We start from the raw sequence: 16,568 nt of genomic DNA, 5'->3' as shown, positions 1-16,568 counted from the left end.
TTCTGATTTTCCTGCCTCCTCTGTGCTCCCAGTCTGCGGACTCATCTCCCGAGAGTGTAAGCGCACGCCGCCACTCAACAGGACAATCTAAAGTCACTAGCGGTGGACATCACGTACGCGTTGTGTGTGAGGTCATCAGTGTACACGTGTCTCCATTGCTTGCCCCATCACCTACAGATTGCAATTTATTCTCTCAGGACAAACAAAGGGGCCTATTCATTAATGGCCACATATATGCCCCGATTAAATATCATCCCTTATCACATAGAGTAGAACAGCCAACACCAACTTCAAATGGCGTTAACCACCGGGCTCAAGCTCCGAAAAGCTAGGCTTTTTGGGGCTTGTTTTGTTGGTCCAAACCACGGTTCCCATTGAAAATTATGAGGACTGCGGATTAATGCGAAATTTAGCCTAATGCAGGAGAGATGTCTACGTTACGCTTTTGTTAGATTTAAGTGACACTTAAAAATGCCTAAACCATATAGAAAAAGGGGCTTTCGCGTGATTTATGGCTTAACACATATGTCCCAAAGAGTGTGTAATAGACCAGCGACGCTGAGTAATGTCAGCAGAGAAATATAATAGGCCAGCTATTGTCCTTTATTCTGATCATATTCCAGTTACCTTAGAAAACATCTAGAATACAGTTTATGCCTCTTTTGAATTTCACTCCTGGTCGGATATGAACTATTTGCAGCGTTGACTTGAATGAACTTATTCTGTAGCTCTGTGATTAGACGAAATCCCAGCGGTGCAGCCTGTAAAGTATCTAATCAAGTTCCTCTAATCTGTCAGTTCTTTCACCACCGCTAAACCATAACTGTGCCGGCTGAAGTGTGAAAACCACTATCAGATGTTCACAGCGTCAGGAGAGATCCGAGGAACCCAGATGAACATAGAGTCATCGCTTGTGTGTCTATTATGTCACCAGACTCAGGTTCATCAACCAGTGGTCTTATGGGTGTATGGACAAAATTGTCTTCATGCATTTATGAGAGATAATTACTTGTAAAGTGTCTTTATATAAATGTATAAATTAACTGAATTAAACGTTACAGATGACGTTGTTCTACTTCAAAAACGGAGCACAGGGGCTCTATGTATTTGGGTTGAAGTAGGCGAATGAGGTTACACAAGAAAATCTAATTTTTCTGTGTCCCTCTGATCTAAATCGGTATTGTGGAAAAAGTCCACCAAGGATGAGGACCTTCTACCTAGGACCACTGGAGGTAACGCAGGGCCCCTAGAGAACGCAGATAACTAAGATTTTCTTGCTTATCTTATTTTACTTAATTTCACCCAAAACAAAATTGTTTAGCTTTTAAAATATAGACACTTATTGCATTAGGACAGCAAACAAATAATAGATATATAAATAAATATTAAATGTTCACCCACGTATTTAACTCAGGAAGACACATGTGCTGGTGCATAGGTTTGTTCAGCATTTAATTTCTTCTACAGGTGCATATATTGACATGTTTTGTACCTTACCAGAGTTCCCTTTGAAAAAAATCTCTCTCTCAAGGAAACATTTGGTACAGGCCTATTCCCAGGACTGTAATCAGATCTCTTAGTCTGAGCCAGTCAGTCAGGAAGCTCCGAGTTAGTCACATGATGCAGAGAAAGGAGGAGTCATGTTTTATGCTATGATTGTTCCAAAACCTCTCTGCTTACTACATTATGTCTCAAGTGACTGTGATTTGCCATCATAATCTTAGATTACAATCCCTTAGATTGTACGCTCCTCTGAGCAGGGCCATCTCTCCTCCTGTTTCCATCACTTCTAACTCTGCTCTCCAGCTACTTAGCCCTCTTCCTCGAGGGTCCTCCACCCCACGTCCACTCTCGCTCCCTCCTCCCCCCTGGGGGTCTCCCTGTCTTCCGCGCCCTCCTTCTTGGGCCCCGTCGTTTGCGGATCCTCCCTCCCCCTTCCCCGCCCTCTCTAGCTGTGCATTGAGCTTACTGAGTTGCTGTGTTTACTGTACTGTGCTGACTCCCATTGTATTGTAATTTGTTTGTCTCTGTACGGCGCTGCGGACGCCTTATAAATAAAAATTAATAATAATAATCTGCTGACACAAGCCTGCAGGGGAAAAATAGCCTTATAGGTAACCAAAGTGATTTGTTTTAAAGAAAAACACCTCATTATACAGGGGGTTCTGCCTTTAAATGCCAAATTCCTGATCTCATTGTCAATATAAATAAATACCTCTGTTCATACTGAAGATCCAACAACATCTAATAAAGTAATTTACAAAACTCTGTAGTTCTGATCCAGGGTGTAAGCACAATACTCGTCATGTTTTGATTGTACATAAAATGTATGTAGCTGTGGCTCACAGATAGCCTTAATAGCAGTGCTATTTGTTTTGCTAATAATGTGAGCGCAGGTACTGCCATTAGCAATTCTAAGACATAGCGTAGTCTAAAGTCAGGTAAGCCATGGCTCGCCAACTGTTGTGGAACCACAAGTCCAAGCATACGGTTATATGCTGTTACGGCGAGGCACAGCTGCCTAGGCCCTAAGCCTTAAGATCTAAGTCACATAAGCCCAGAGACCCACTGAGGAGCCATGTTGTTCAGACTGTAAAGGATTTAACTCTCTGTTACCCAGAGCAGAGTTAGATTCATGTTTGCCCAGGTCTCGGACCGCGGCCCAGGTCCAACAACAGCTCGGCCTTTCTGATACAAGACTCTTACAATAAATAATTTTCTTGCAAGTGATAATCTCATGTTTCTGTAAGGATGAGCCCTTGTCTGGCAGCGGAGGGGTTAAGGCGAGGGGTATAGATGATAGGGCACAGCCTTACATGGAAGCGGAGCACATTAAGTTGCATTAGTGAAATTCCAGCTTGTAAGTCATTGGAGTGAGAGTAGTTTCCATGATGTAAGGATCCCACCGAGCGGCTGCTCAGCCTCCCCATCTGGATGACATTGTGTCTCTGGAATGGAGCAGGCTCCCAGGACCCCGGGTCACCAGCACGATGGGGAAATAGTCCTTATCCCAGATTTGGAGGCAACGGGTTTGGAATACTTGGCATGGAGTATTAATTACTAGGTTAACTGCTCTATATGGGGGGCAGTGATTAGAGGGGTGGTCCCCTCATTGTAGGCACCGGATGACTTTATCTTTCCTGGTATAATAATAAACAGTAGGACGGACACATAGGAACCAGAACAAGAGGAGAGATCAATAAACACAACCTGCAACTGTGACGTTTCCCAAATGTACGAGTCACCAATGTAACCGAGATGAGGACAAATCTCACGTCACCCTCAACATCCCTGAAACACTGCTGAGAAAGGTGGGAAATCACCTCAGACATGGGGGGAGGATATATGGGTGAGAACCAACTGACCATGTCATAGAAACATGTTATATACAGGCCCCAACCTCCGCAGTCTGTGTCATACAACATGTCATATACAGACCCAACCTCCCCAGTCTGTGTCATACAACATGTCATATACAGACCCAACCTCCCCAGTCTGTGTCATACAACATGTCATATACAGGCTCCAACCTCCGCAGTCTGTGTCATACAACATGTCATATACAGGCCCCTCCTTCCGCAGTCTGTCATACAACATGTCATATACAGGCTCCATCCTCCCCAGTCTGTGTCATACAACATGTCATATACAGGCCCCAACCTCCGCAGTCTGTGTCATACAACATGTCATATACAGGCCCCTCCTTCCGCAGTCTGTCATACAACATGTCATATACAGGCTCCAACCTCCCCAGTATGTGTCATACAACATGTCATATACAGACCCAACCTCCCCAGTCTGTGTCATACAACATGTCATATACAGGCTCCAACCTCCGCAGTCTGTCATACAACATGTCATATACAGGCTCCAACCTCCCCAGTATGTGTCATACAACATGTCATATACAGACCCAACCTCCCCAGTCTGTGTCATACAACATGTCATATACAGGCTCCAACCTCCGCAGTCTGTGTCATACAACATGTCATAGACAGGCCCCAACCTCCGCAGTCTGTGTCATACAACATGTCATATACAGGCCCCAACCTCCGCAGTCTGTGTCATACAACATGTCATATACAGGCTCCATCCTCCCCAGTCTGTGTCATACAACATGTCATATACAGACCCCAACCTCCGCAGTCTGTGTCATACAACATGTCATATACAGACCCCAACCTCCCCAGTATGTGTCATACAACATGTCATATACAGGCCCCAACCTCCCCAGTCTGTGTCATACAACATGTCATATACAGGCTCCATCCTCCCCAGTCTGTGTCATACAACATGTCATATACAGACCCCAACCTCCCCAGTATGTGTCATACAACATGTCATATACAGGCCCCAACCTCCCCAGTCTGTGTCATACAACATGTCATATACAGGCTCCAACCTCCGCAGTCTGTGTCATACAACATGTCATATACAGGCCCCAACCTCCCCAGTCTGTGTCATACAACATGTCATATACAGGCCCCAACCTCCCCAGTCTGTGTCATACAACATGTCATATACAGGCTCCATCCTCCCCAGTCTGTGTCATACAACATGTCATATACAGGCTCCATCCTCCCCAGTCTGTGTCATACAACATGTCATATACAGGCTCCATCCTCCCCAGTCTGTGTCATACAACATGTCATATACAGACCCCAACCTCCCCAGTATGTGTCATACAACATGTCATATACAGACCCCAACCTCCCCAGTATGTGTCATACAACATGTCATATACAGGCCCCAACCTCCCCAGTATGTGTCATACAACATGTCATATACAGGCCCCAACCTCCCCAGTCTGTGTCATACAACATGTCATATACAGACCCCAACCTCCGCAGTCTGTGTCATACAACATGTCATATACAGGCTCCATCCTCCCCAGTATGTGTCATACAACATGTCATATACAGGCCCCAACCTCCCCAGTCTGTGTCATACAACATGTCATATACAGGCCCCAACCTCCCCAGTCTGTGTCATACAACATGTCATATACAGACCCCAACCTCCGCAGTCTGTGTCATACAACATGTCATATACAGACCCCAACCTCCCCAGTCTGTGTCATACAACATGTCATATACAGACCCCAACCTCCGCAGTCTGTGTCATACAACATGTCATATACAGACCCCAACCTCCCCAGTATGTGTCATACAACATGTCATATACAGGCCCCAACCTCCCCAGTCTGTGTCATACAACATGTCATATACAGGCCCCAACCTCCCCAGTCTGTGTCATACAACATGTCATATACAGGCTCCATCCTCCGCAGTCTGTGTCATACAACATGTCATATACAGGCCCCAACCTCCCCAGTCTGTGTCATACAACATGTCATATACAGGCCCCAACCTCCGCAGTCTGTGTCATACAACATGTCATATACAGGCCCCAACCTCCCCAGTCTGTGTCATACAACATGTCATATACAGGCTCCATCCTCCCCAGTCTGTGTCATACAACATGTCATATACAGGCCCCAACCTCCCCAGTCTGTGTCATACAACATGTCATATACAGGCTCCATCCTCCCCAGTCTGTGTCATACAACATGTCATATACAGACCCCAACCTCCGCAGTCTGTGTCATACAACATGTCATATACAGGCTCCATCCTCCCCAGTCTGTGTCATACAACATGTCATATACAGGCCCCAACCTCCCCAGTCTGTGTCATACAACATGTCATATACAGACCCCAACCTCCGCAGTCTGTGTCATACAACATGTCATATACAGACCCCAACCTCCCCAGTATGTGTCATACAACATGTCCTGAACTAGCTCCAACCTCCCCAGTCTGTTTTTCTAAACGAAGGAACAATAACTCTATTAATGCTATATTTAGGCAGCTGGTTTGTGGTCCGCACAGACCCTGGGATTGTGACTCTCAGGACATTGAGGACATGAGACAGACGCTCTCTGGCTCACTCAGGCCACAAACCATCCTGTAATACTTAGTACAGCTCTATTTCCAGCACAGTCATCATACACAGCTCAGAGGGCGAGCAATGGAGATTATTAGGTTATTTCAATCATTCATTTTAAGTATATTTTACTGATATTTCCATCTTTTTAAAGTGGGGTTTCTACCTACAGGTGTATTTAACTTCCTGCAACTGTTATGAAATACACAGTTTTTTTGTATAAATGCAATTTTTAGCCACGTGATAATATCGCCAGCCAGACGTGTTATTATTGCGGCCATGTGATATAATACAGTATTCTTATTGGATACAATTGTATCCAGTGAGCAGCTTACTGATCAATGGTAGAGTGAGTGCTGTGCAGCCACTGGTTGATATTCACCTGCTGCCACTTGCCCGGGGTATACTGAAGGGGGCAGATAGTGTTACTGTAAGGAGCGAGGGTGCGAAGCACATCCCTCCCACAGGCTGGAAGCACAGGGGGCTCTATACTCCAAGGGGTCTGCGGTCGGCTCTTCTTTTCCCCCATCTTCTCTTTGTGTTACCCCCAGTCCTGTGGTGACTGGTTTCCTCAATGTAGTGTCTGGTTCTAATGTCTGGAAACATCTTCTGACAATATATGTAGGATTGTAAAAGACAGAGGTCCAAGAATGTCCTGTGAAACGCGTGGTGTCACGATTATTGATTATCCAACCAATGTTTACATGGATGATGTCTGTCTAAGCCCCGTGGTGGATCTCAGTGTCTGACGCTGAGCTGAATTTTCTGTGACAACAGATTGACATTCTCCACGCGAACGGCCCGGTCAGAGTCCTCCATACTGCAGGACAGCACAGAGACCAGTTCTGATATATACCGCACAGAGACCAGCACTGATATATACTGCAGGACAGCACAGAGACCAGTTCTGATATATACCGCAGGACAGCACAGAGACCAGTTCTGATATATACCGCAGGACAGCACAGAGACCAGCACTGATATATACCGCAGGACAGCACAGAGACCAGTTCTGATATATACCGCAGGACAGCACAGAGACCAGCACTGATATATACCGCAGGACAGCACAAAGACCAGTTCTGATATATACCGCAGGACAGCACAGAGACCAGTTCTGATATATACCGCAGGACAGCACAGAGACCAGTTCTGATATATACCGCAGGACAGCACAGAGACCAGTTCTGATATATACCGCAGGACAGCACAGAGACCAGTTCTGATATATACTGCAGGACAGCACAGAGACCAGTTCTGATATATACTGCAGGACCGCAGAGAGACCAGTTCTGATATATACTGCAGGACCGCAGAGAGACCAGTTCTGATATATACCGCAGGACAGCACAGAGACCAGTTCTGATATATACCGCAGGACAGCACAAAGACCAGTTCTGATATATACCGCAGGACAGCACAGAGACCAGTTCTGATATATACCGCAGGACAGCACAGAGACCAGTTCTGATATATACCGCAGGACAGCACAGAGACCAGTTCTGATATATACCGCAGGACAGCACAGAGACCAGTTCTGATATATACTGCAGGACAGCACAGAGACCAGTTCTGATATATACTGCAGGACCGCAGAGAGACCAGTTCTGATATATACTGCAGGACCGCAGAGAGACCAGTTCTGATATATACCGCAGGACAGCACAGAGACCAGTTCTGATATATACCGCAGGACAGCACAGAGACCAGTTCTGATATATACCGCACAGAGACCAGCACTGATATATACCGCAGGACAGCACAGAGACCAGTTCTGATATATACCGCAGGACAGCACAGAGACCAGTTCTGATATATACCGCAGGACAGCACAGAGACCAGTTCTGATATATACCGCAGGACAGCACAGAGACCAGTTCTGATATATACCGCAGGACAGCACAGAGACCAGTTCTGATATATACCGCACAGAGACCAGCACTGATATATACTGCAGGACAGCACAGAGACCAGTTCTGATATATACCGCAGGACAGCACAGAGACCAGCACTGATATATACCGCAGGACAGCACAGAGACCAGTTCTGATATATACCGCAGGACAGCACAGAGACCAGTTCTGATATATACTGCAGGACAGCACAGAGACCAGCTCTGATATATACCGCAGGACAGCACAGAGACCAGTTCTGATATATACTGCAGGACGGCACAGAGACCAGTTCTGATATATACCGCAGGACAGCACAGAGACCAGCACTGATATATACTGCAGGACAGCACAGAGACCAGTTCTGATATATACCGCAGGACAGCACAAAGACCAGCACTGATATATACTGCAGGACAGCACAGAGACCAGTTCTGATATATACCGCAGGACAGCACAGAGACCAGTTCTGATATATACCGCAGGACAGCACAGAGACCAGTTCTGATATATACCGCAGGACAGCACAGAGACCAGTTCTGATATATACCGCAGGACAGCACAGAGACCAGTTCTGATATATACCGCAGGACAGCACAGAGACCAGTTCTGATATATACTGCAGGACAGCACAGAGACCAGCTCTGATATATACCGCAGGACAGCACAGAGACCAGTTCTGATATATACTGCAGGACAGCACAGAGACCAGCTCTGATATATACCGCAGGACAGCACAGAGACCAGTTCTGATATATACTGCAGGACGGCACAGAGACCAGTTCTGATATATACCGCAGGACAGCACAGAGACCAGCACTGATATATACTGCAGGACAGCACAGAGACCAGTTCTGATATATACCGCAGGACAGCACAAAGACCAGCACTGATATATACTGCAGGACAGCACAGAGACCAGTTCTGATATATACCGCAGGACAGCACAGAGACCAGTTCTGATATATACCGCAGGACAGCACAGAGACCAGTTCTGATATATACCGCAGGACAGCACAGAGACCAGTTCTGATATATACCGCAGGACAGCACAGAGACCAGTTCTGATATATACCGCAGGACAGCACAGAGACCAGCTCTGATATATACCGCAGGACAGCACAGAGACCAGTTCTGATATATACCGCAGGACCGCAGAGAGACCAGCTCTGATATATACCGCAGGACCGCAGAGAGACCAGCTCTGATATATACCGCAGGACCGCAGAGAGACCAGCTCTGATATATACCGCAGGACCGCAGAGAGACCAGCTCTGATATATACTGCAGGACAGCACAGAGACCAGTTCTGATATATACCGCAGGACAGCACAGAGACCAGCACTGATATATACCGCAGGACAGCACAGAGACCAGTTCTGATATATACCGCAGGACAGCACAGAGACCAGTTCTGATATATACCGCAGGACAGCACAGAGACCAGTTCTGATATATACCGCAGGACCGCACAGAGACCAGCTCTGATATATACCGCAGGACCGCAGAGAGACCAGCTCTGATATATACCGCAGGACCGCACAGAGACCAGCTCTGATATATACCGCAGGACAGCAGAGACCAGTTCTGATATATACCGCAGGACCGCACAGAGACCAGTTCTGATATATACCGCAGGACCGCACAGAGACCAGTTCTGATATATACCGCAGGACTGCACAGAGACCAGTTCTGATATATACTGCAGGACAGCACAGAGACCAGTTCTGATATATACCGCAGGACAGCACAGAGACCAGTTCTGATATATACCGCAGGACAGCACAGAGACCAGTTCTGATATATACCGCAGGACAGCACAGAGACCAGTTCTGATATATACTGCAGGACAGCAGAGACCAGTTCTGATATATACTGCAGGACAGCAGAGACCAGTTCTGATATATACTGCAGGACAGCAGAGACCAGTTCTGATATATACCACAGGACAGCACAGAGACCAGTTCTGATATATACCGCAGGACAGCACAGAGACCAGTTCTGATATATACCGCAGGACAGCACAGAGACCAGTTCTGATATATACTGCAGGACAGCAGAGACCAGTTCTGATATATACTGCAGGACAGCACAGAGACCAGTTCTGATATATACCGCAGGACAGCACAGAGACCAGTTCTGATATATACTGCAGGACGGCAAAGAGACCAGTTCTGACATATACTGCAGGACAGCACAGAGACCAGTTCTGATATATACTGCAGGACAGCACAGAGACCAGCACTGATATATACTGCAGGACGGCACAGAGACCAGTTCTGATATATACCGCAGGACAGCACAGAGACCAGTTCTGATATATACCATATAGGTTATTCTTGTCTCTGCATCCAGGAATGTAATTACTTATATCCATTTTTCTCACTGTCCAAACATTGCCAAAAACAGCCCCACAATCTACAACTGTATAAAAGAAAGTGGTTGTTTCATTTCTTCCAAGCTGATCCCACTTGGCAGTCCCTGTACATCTCAGTAATAGACAATATCTCCCCCAGTCATAACATGCACATGCTGAAACAAGACTGATCCGTTGCATGTTATCCACTGCCAAATGTCCTAATTAGAAACGTCATTAGTGATCAGGAACAGACACCGGGACGAACCTGCTCCGTGGAATCAATTCATGCATAGCTGTGAAATCAGAGCGTAGACTATATACCATATCCACACACGCATGTCCGTGCAGTCTGAACATGACAGGCTGGGAGCCATCTCACATGGAACACACAGTACACAGACCTGTATCACTCCTGTAGCAGGAACGTACAATCAGCGTTTCAGTCCCAGATCTGCAGAGCACAAAGCAATGACAGCTATACCCTCACTGCGACAAGCTTTCCTGATATCCCCCACCGTCTGTCTATATCATGTCAGTAACTGGAACATTATACTTCTGATGTGTGTGATTTTATATATCATAGTACGAGTCAGCAATACAGAGCTGTATACAGAAGTACCGGAGCACTGGGGGCTGCTACATATAGACCAGTGGTCAGGAAACAGGGGTAAATTACCTCAAATGGGGTAAAAATGAAATTCCTGGGGGTAATGCTGCCGATTCACATGCTGTCAGTTGGATTGTAGACCCCTTTAAATTGCTGTTGTACCAGAAGAGCCTCAAGGGTTGGCAGAGGCACTTCTTGAGCCTCGATGCAATAATGAAGCACGTATTGCATTTGAAAACAAAGCAGATCGGTCATATTTTTGGATGTCAACAGCTGCAAAGGCATCAAAATTGCACATGAGGAGGCAGTCAAAAAGTTGCTGCCTTTTGCAACAACCTAACTTTGCGAACAAGGATTTTCCACTCTAACGAACATAAAAGCAAAGCAGAGAAATCGATTGGACGCTGAAGACTGTATCCAAATTGCTCTGACATCAAAATGCCCCAATATTGATGCACTCGTATCAAAAATGAAGCAACATCATTTCTCCAAAACCTGTTTTCTCCACCAGTTAAAGCTGACCTGTAACTTGTATCTTAAACATATATGTGAAAAGTTAACACAGAACAAAACACGTTACATTGTGTGTGTTACATATGTATAGTTTCTTCTACATGCAGCTCTCTACATGTCTGCACGGAGCCAGAGTTCTGGGCAGCTCTGAATATTCATGAGTAATAATGAGTGGGCGTGGTCTGTGTACTGACGGGAGCGCGCTCAGTGTGCTCCTGAGAAACATCCGTTAACATCATCAACTTTTATCACATGGTCTCTGAATGATCCCAGTAGTGTAGGCGCACAGCCATACCTCCTGATATAGGGGAGACAGTCTCAATTTGAGGGTTCTGTCTCGCCAGCTCAATTGGGACAGCTTTGTCCCGTGGGTCGGAAGTTTGGGAGGTATGTGTCATGTCAGAGCAGCGGAGAACAGGTGCCGCCAATGGTGCCGAATTTATTCAGTAATGGCATTGGTGCTACTAATGTTAGGGAATTTAGACTGTAAGCTCCATGGGGCAGGGACTGATGTGAGTGAGTTCTCTGTACACTTCTGCGGAATTAGTGGCGCTATCTAAATAAATGATGATGATGATGATTGCTCGAGCTGTAATATAAGCTGATTTTTCAGCAGTGTATGCCAAGCATCCTGTACAGCTTCCCAGTATTCCCGTCGGTTGCCAAGTGCACTAAGTTATGGAGAGAATCTGTTAATCCCGGTGCCTCAGGATTCTGAACGGTCAGTAAAGTAGAATTCTGTTCAATGATGTTTAATACCACAATTAATTACCTATAAAAGCCAGAAACACGTGGTCTGATACATTCTATTAGATACAGAAATCAGTAAATAAACCCTCCTGTGTGGAAGATCATCTATATATATATACAAACGGCCACATGACACAAGGTCCATGGACTCCGTCTACACACTGTCCGTTCATGGCTCGTGTCTACACAGAAAATCAGTGAGAGAATCAGAATTTCCCAGATTCAGCTTCTGCTATTTCAGTTACCATCACAGTTACCTCCCAGCGCCAAAGATGGAGGATTAGAGACTGTGGAGCCCGCAATGAGTTGTACAACAAATTGGCGCAGTCACAATAGAAGTGTTGGGATCACATGACAATGGGGTGCATGTCACACCCCTGAGGGTGGTGCTTTCGGCTTTAGAAGCATTGCAATGTCCCCAGCCCCCTTCCCTAAAAACACCTATTTATAATATAATTCCGCAGCGCTGTACAGAGAACTCATTCACATCAGTCCCTGCCTAATTGGAGCTTACAGGAAGGAGAGAGAGACAGAGAGAGAGAGAGAGAGAGACAGAGACAGAGACAGAGACAGAGACAGAGACAGAGAGAGAACTCCTCACAGATAAGGCCATGGTCGTGAATTGAACTCATGACCCCAGCGCTGAGGCAGAAGTGCTTACCACTGAGCCACCGTGCTGCATGATGCAAATCATGTCTTCAAGCTCCGCCCATCCCAAAGGAACACTGAGTATCTACATGAAGACTTGCCCCACCTACTTGATGATGCAAATGAAGTCACCAAGCCACACCCACCTCTAATTATACATTGCTCGCCTCCCCTCTAGGTTATGTCATTCTCTCCATATGTAAAGCTGTATCTAATGACTGTATGTGTCCCCATAACATCTGCACCCCCTACCCCCAGATTATATTAGTCCCGCATGTCCTGCACTCCCCTCTCATCTGCAAATAACATCTGTGTGCTCAGTATGCCCCCTGCGCCATTCTCACCACCTGAATTAAATAAGTGCCATTCACCATCACTGAGCCCTCTCCACATCCGTACGCACTGTGCTCCATCCACATCCGTACTCACTGTGCTCCATCCACATCCGTACTCACTGTGCCCTCCTCACTCACTGTGCCCCCTCCACATCCACACTCACTGTGCTCAATCCACATCCGCACTCACTGTGCCCCCCTCACTCACTGTGCCCCCTCCACATCCGCACTCACTGTGCTCCATCCGCACTCACTGTGCTCCATCCCATCTGCACTCACTGTGCTCCATCCACATCTGCACTCACTGTGCCCCCTCCGCATCCATACTCACTGTGCCCCCCTCACTCACTGTGCCCCCTCCACATCCGCACTCACTGTGCTCCATCCACATCTGCACTCACTGTGCCCCCTCCGCATCTGCACTCACTGTGCCCCCTCCCCATCCATACTCACTGTGCCCCCTTCACATCCGCACTCACTGTGCTCCATCCCATCTGCACTCACTGTGCTCCATCCACATCCGCACTCACTGTGCCCCCTCCGCATCCGTACTCACTGTGCCCCCCTCACTCACTGCGCCCCCTTCACATCCGCACTCACTGTGCTCCATCCACATCCGCACTCACTGTGCTCCATCCCATCTGCACTCACTGTGCCCCCTCCGCATCCGCACTCACTGTGCTCCATCCACATCCGCACTCACTGTGCCCCCCTCCATATCCGCACTCACTGTGCTCCATCCCATCTGCACTCACTGTGCCCCCTCCACATCCATACTCACTGTGCCCCCCCCTCACTCACTGTGCCCCCCCCTCACTCACTGTGCCCCCTCCACATCCGCACTCACTGTGCTCCATTCCATCTGCACTCACTGTGCCCCCTCCGCATCTGCACTAACTGTGCTCCATCCACATCCGCACTCACTGTGCCCCCTCCCCATCCATACTCACTGTGCCCCCTTCACATCCGCACTCACTGTGCTCCATCCCATCTGCACTCACTGTGCTCCATCCACATCCGCACTCACTGTGCCCCCTCCGCATCCGTACTCACTGTGCCCCCCTCACTCACTGCGCCCCCTCCACATTCGCACTCACTGTGCTCCATCCACATCCGCACTCACTGTGCTCCATCCCATCTGCACTCACTGTGCCCCCTCCACATCCGCACTCACTGTGCTCCATCCCATCTGCACTCACTGTGCCCCCTCCACATCCGCACTCACTGTGCTCCATCCCATCTGCACTCACTGTGCCCCCTCCACATCCGCACTCACTGTGCTCCATCCCATCTGCACTCACTGTGCCCCCTCCACATCCGCACTTACTGTGCTCCATCCCATCTGCACTCACTGTGCCCCCTCCGCACTCACTGTGTCCCCCTCACTCACTGTGGCCCCTCCACATCCGCACTCACTATGTAACACCAAAAATCTGCATTATCAGTCTCACCAAGCCCCCCTCTCAGATATATGTACACAGAGCAATGTGCACCCTAAGACGTCACCTCCCTAAGATACAAGCAATGTCCCACTTTCTGGGCTTCCAGGAGTCCTGGTTTTCTAGGACAGTTCTGGTTTTACCACTGACAATCACAAGCAGCTGGAGAGCAGAATCACAGAACAGGATCCTAGAACCAACACCCAGAAGGAATCATGGGGAAAAGTTTATGGATTAAGCCAACTCTCTAAGTGCCCCATGGGGCAGCCTCTTGTCACTGTTCTGTGAGCTCAGATGGGGCTCCCTGCACTCAGCAGCATGAGGCAGCAGCGCCCCCTACCTGACTGATCGGGTACTGCCTCTGACAACCACATTCTCTTCTGGACAACATAAAAATCTAAACAGTGCAATTACAGAGGAAATGCTTCCAGCTCTTCCAAAATAAAACGCCCGTGATAGAATATACAAATAGACTCTGGTTTATCTATAGCAGGCTCAGGACAAGCTGTGGCTCGCCAGCTGTGGTACTAGGAGTACCAAGGTGCCAGCCTACCACAGCTTGCCCACCTCTGCTCTGCAGAAACTTTCTGCTGCGTTAACACCTTCTGTGCCGGGGTCACCTGTACTCTGCTACTTTCACAGATGGTCGAATACATCTCTGCTGCAAACCTATATATTGTGCAACTGTGCACATCCCTCACTGCCAAAATCACAAGCACCTGCACAACTATCACACTGAGCTGGTCTCTCTGTGGGGTTGTTAACGCTTCACCAAGTCACATATCACCACAGCTTTCATGTCATTTATAGTCTATGTAATAATCAGTAACGGTAAAGACATCAGTTCTATATAAAAACAAAGTTATTTTATATAATGTAACAAAACAGCAAGTTAACCCTTTGATAAGAGCAGTTCATGACAGCAGTGAAAGGGTTACATTTATTTTTGTTTCAGATAACAAACCAGCATTTTGATTCTTATCTAGAGTTTCAAGTGGTTCATAGTTTGCTCATCTCCCCCCTACACATGGGTACCAAATATACAATAAATATTATATTCTTCTCTCCTTTCAGTGACAAGTTACAATGGAGATGTACAAACATCCCTTGTGTCAGTCTCCTCAGGGGCAGAATATGTGACACAGTACAGATATCTGAATGCAGCACATCAGCAGCTTAGTATTGCCCCCCCCCGAGGGTCACTGATACGGGGGGAGGGGGGGGGGGGGTAAGATGTGATATTGGGCAGCAGCATCACAGTACATCAGGGGCACTGATAACACCAAATATTGCCATTTACAAGCAGTATGACAGAACATGTCCCCAGCTTCTCCCTCTTACATGAGAAGCAGGCACAGCTCATGACATGCCAAGACCTTCCAAGCCCTGCAAATGTTACCCATCAAATGCCCGGACCTGCCATGCACGATACCAGCCAGATGCTGGAGGGTTAATACCACAGGACAGGTCCTCACAACCCCCCCAGCCCCAGAGGGGTGCAAGTGTCTCCTTACTTGTTTATGCAGCTGTTGTGTTTTCAGGATAACAGGAACAAACAAGCCAGAGACAGGAGCAGAGGGGGGCACAGCCCAGGCTGGGGGTCTGTGGGTCTCACCAGTGGTGCTGGGTGATCTCAGGCTGGCAGTGGCTCCATCTCAGAGCTCAGGGTGTGTGTGTGTTGCTGCAGATCCCTTCAGGAACTGTTTGCCATTCCTGAGCCCAGCGAGGAGTCTCTCTGGTAGGCTGGGCTATTCCTGCAGCTACTGTGCTGCAATCCTTAAAGGCACAGTTCCCAGCACACACCAGCTGGATTATAGCCTTATTACTAGTAGTCACCAGCTCAGATTAGATGGTGTGTTCTGTTCCTCTCTCAATAATTCACTTTACTGCCACCAAAATGCAGTTAAGTCTGTGTAATGCAGTAATCCCCTGGTAGCATGATGCTGGGAGGGTTAATACGTCTAATATGTGTAATGCCAAATATAGCCCCGACCTTTCCCGTGTTGCATGTTGTCACAGGGTCACTCGGCTCTATGCTGAGTATCACACTATTCCCAGCCTGGGTCACCTGCACAGTAT

General features: G+C 47.5%; 1 protein-coding gene across 2 annotated transcripts in view; it reads right to left on the bottom strand.

Moving 5' to 3' along the window:
• The window catches only part of DAAM2 (dishevelled associated activator of morphogenesis 2), a 206,183-nt gene extending 189,967 nt beyond the window's left edge, over window positions 1-16,216 (bottom strand). For both annotated transcript variants that reach the window (XM_075204422.1, XM_075204426.1), the window contains exon 1: window positions 16,004-16,216. The gene's annotated coding sequence lies outside the window, so the exon portion shown is untranslated. The remainder of the gene's footprint in view (window positions 1-16,003) is intronic.
• Between the last annotated feature and the right edge of the window lie 352 nt (window positions 16,217-16,568).

This window comes from Mixophyes fleayi, chromosome 3 (assembly GCF_038048845.1).
Source record: "Mixophyes fleayi isolate aMixFle1 chromosome 3, aMixFle1.hap1, whole genome shotgun sequence".
Taxonomy (NCBI): domain Eukaryota; kingdom Metazoa; phylum Chordata; class Amphibia; order Anura; family Limnodynastidae; genus Mixophyes; species Mixophyes fleayi.
The sequence above is the reverse complement of the archived record's forward strand: the minus strand, read 5'-3'. Positions and strand labels throughout refer to the sequence as shown.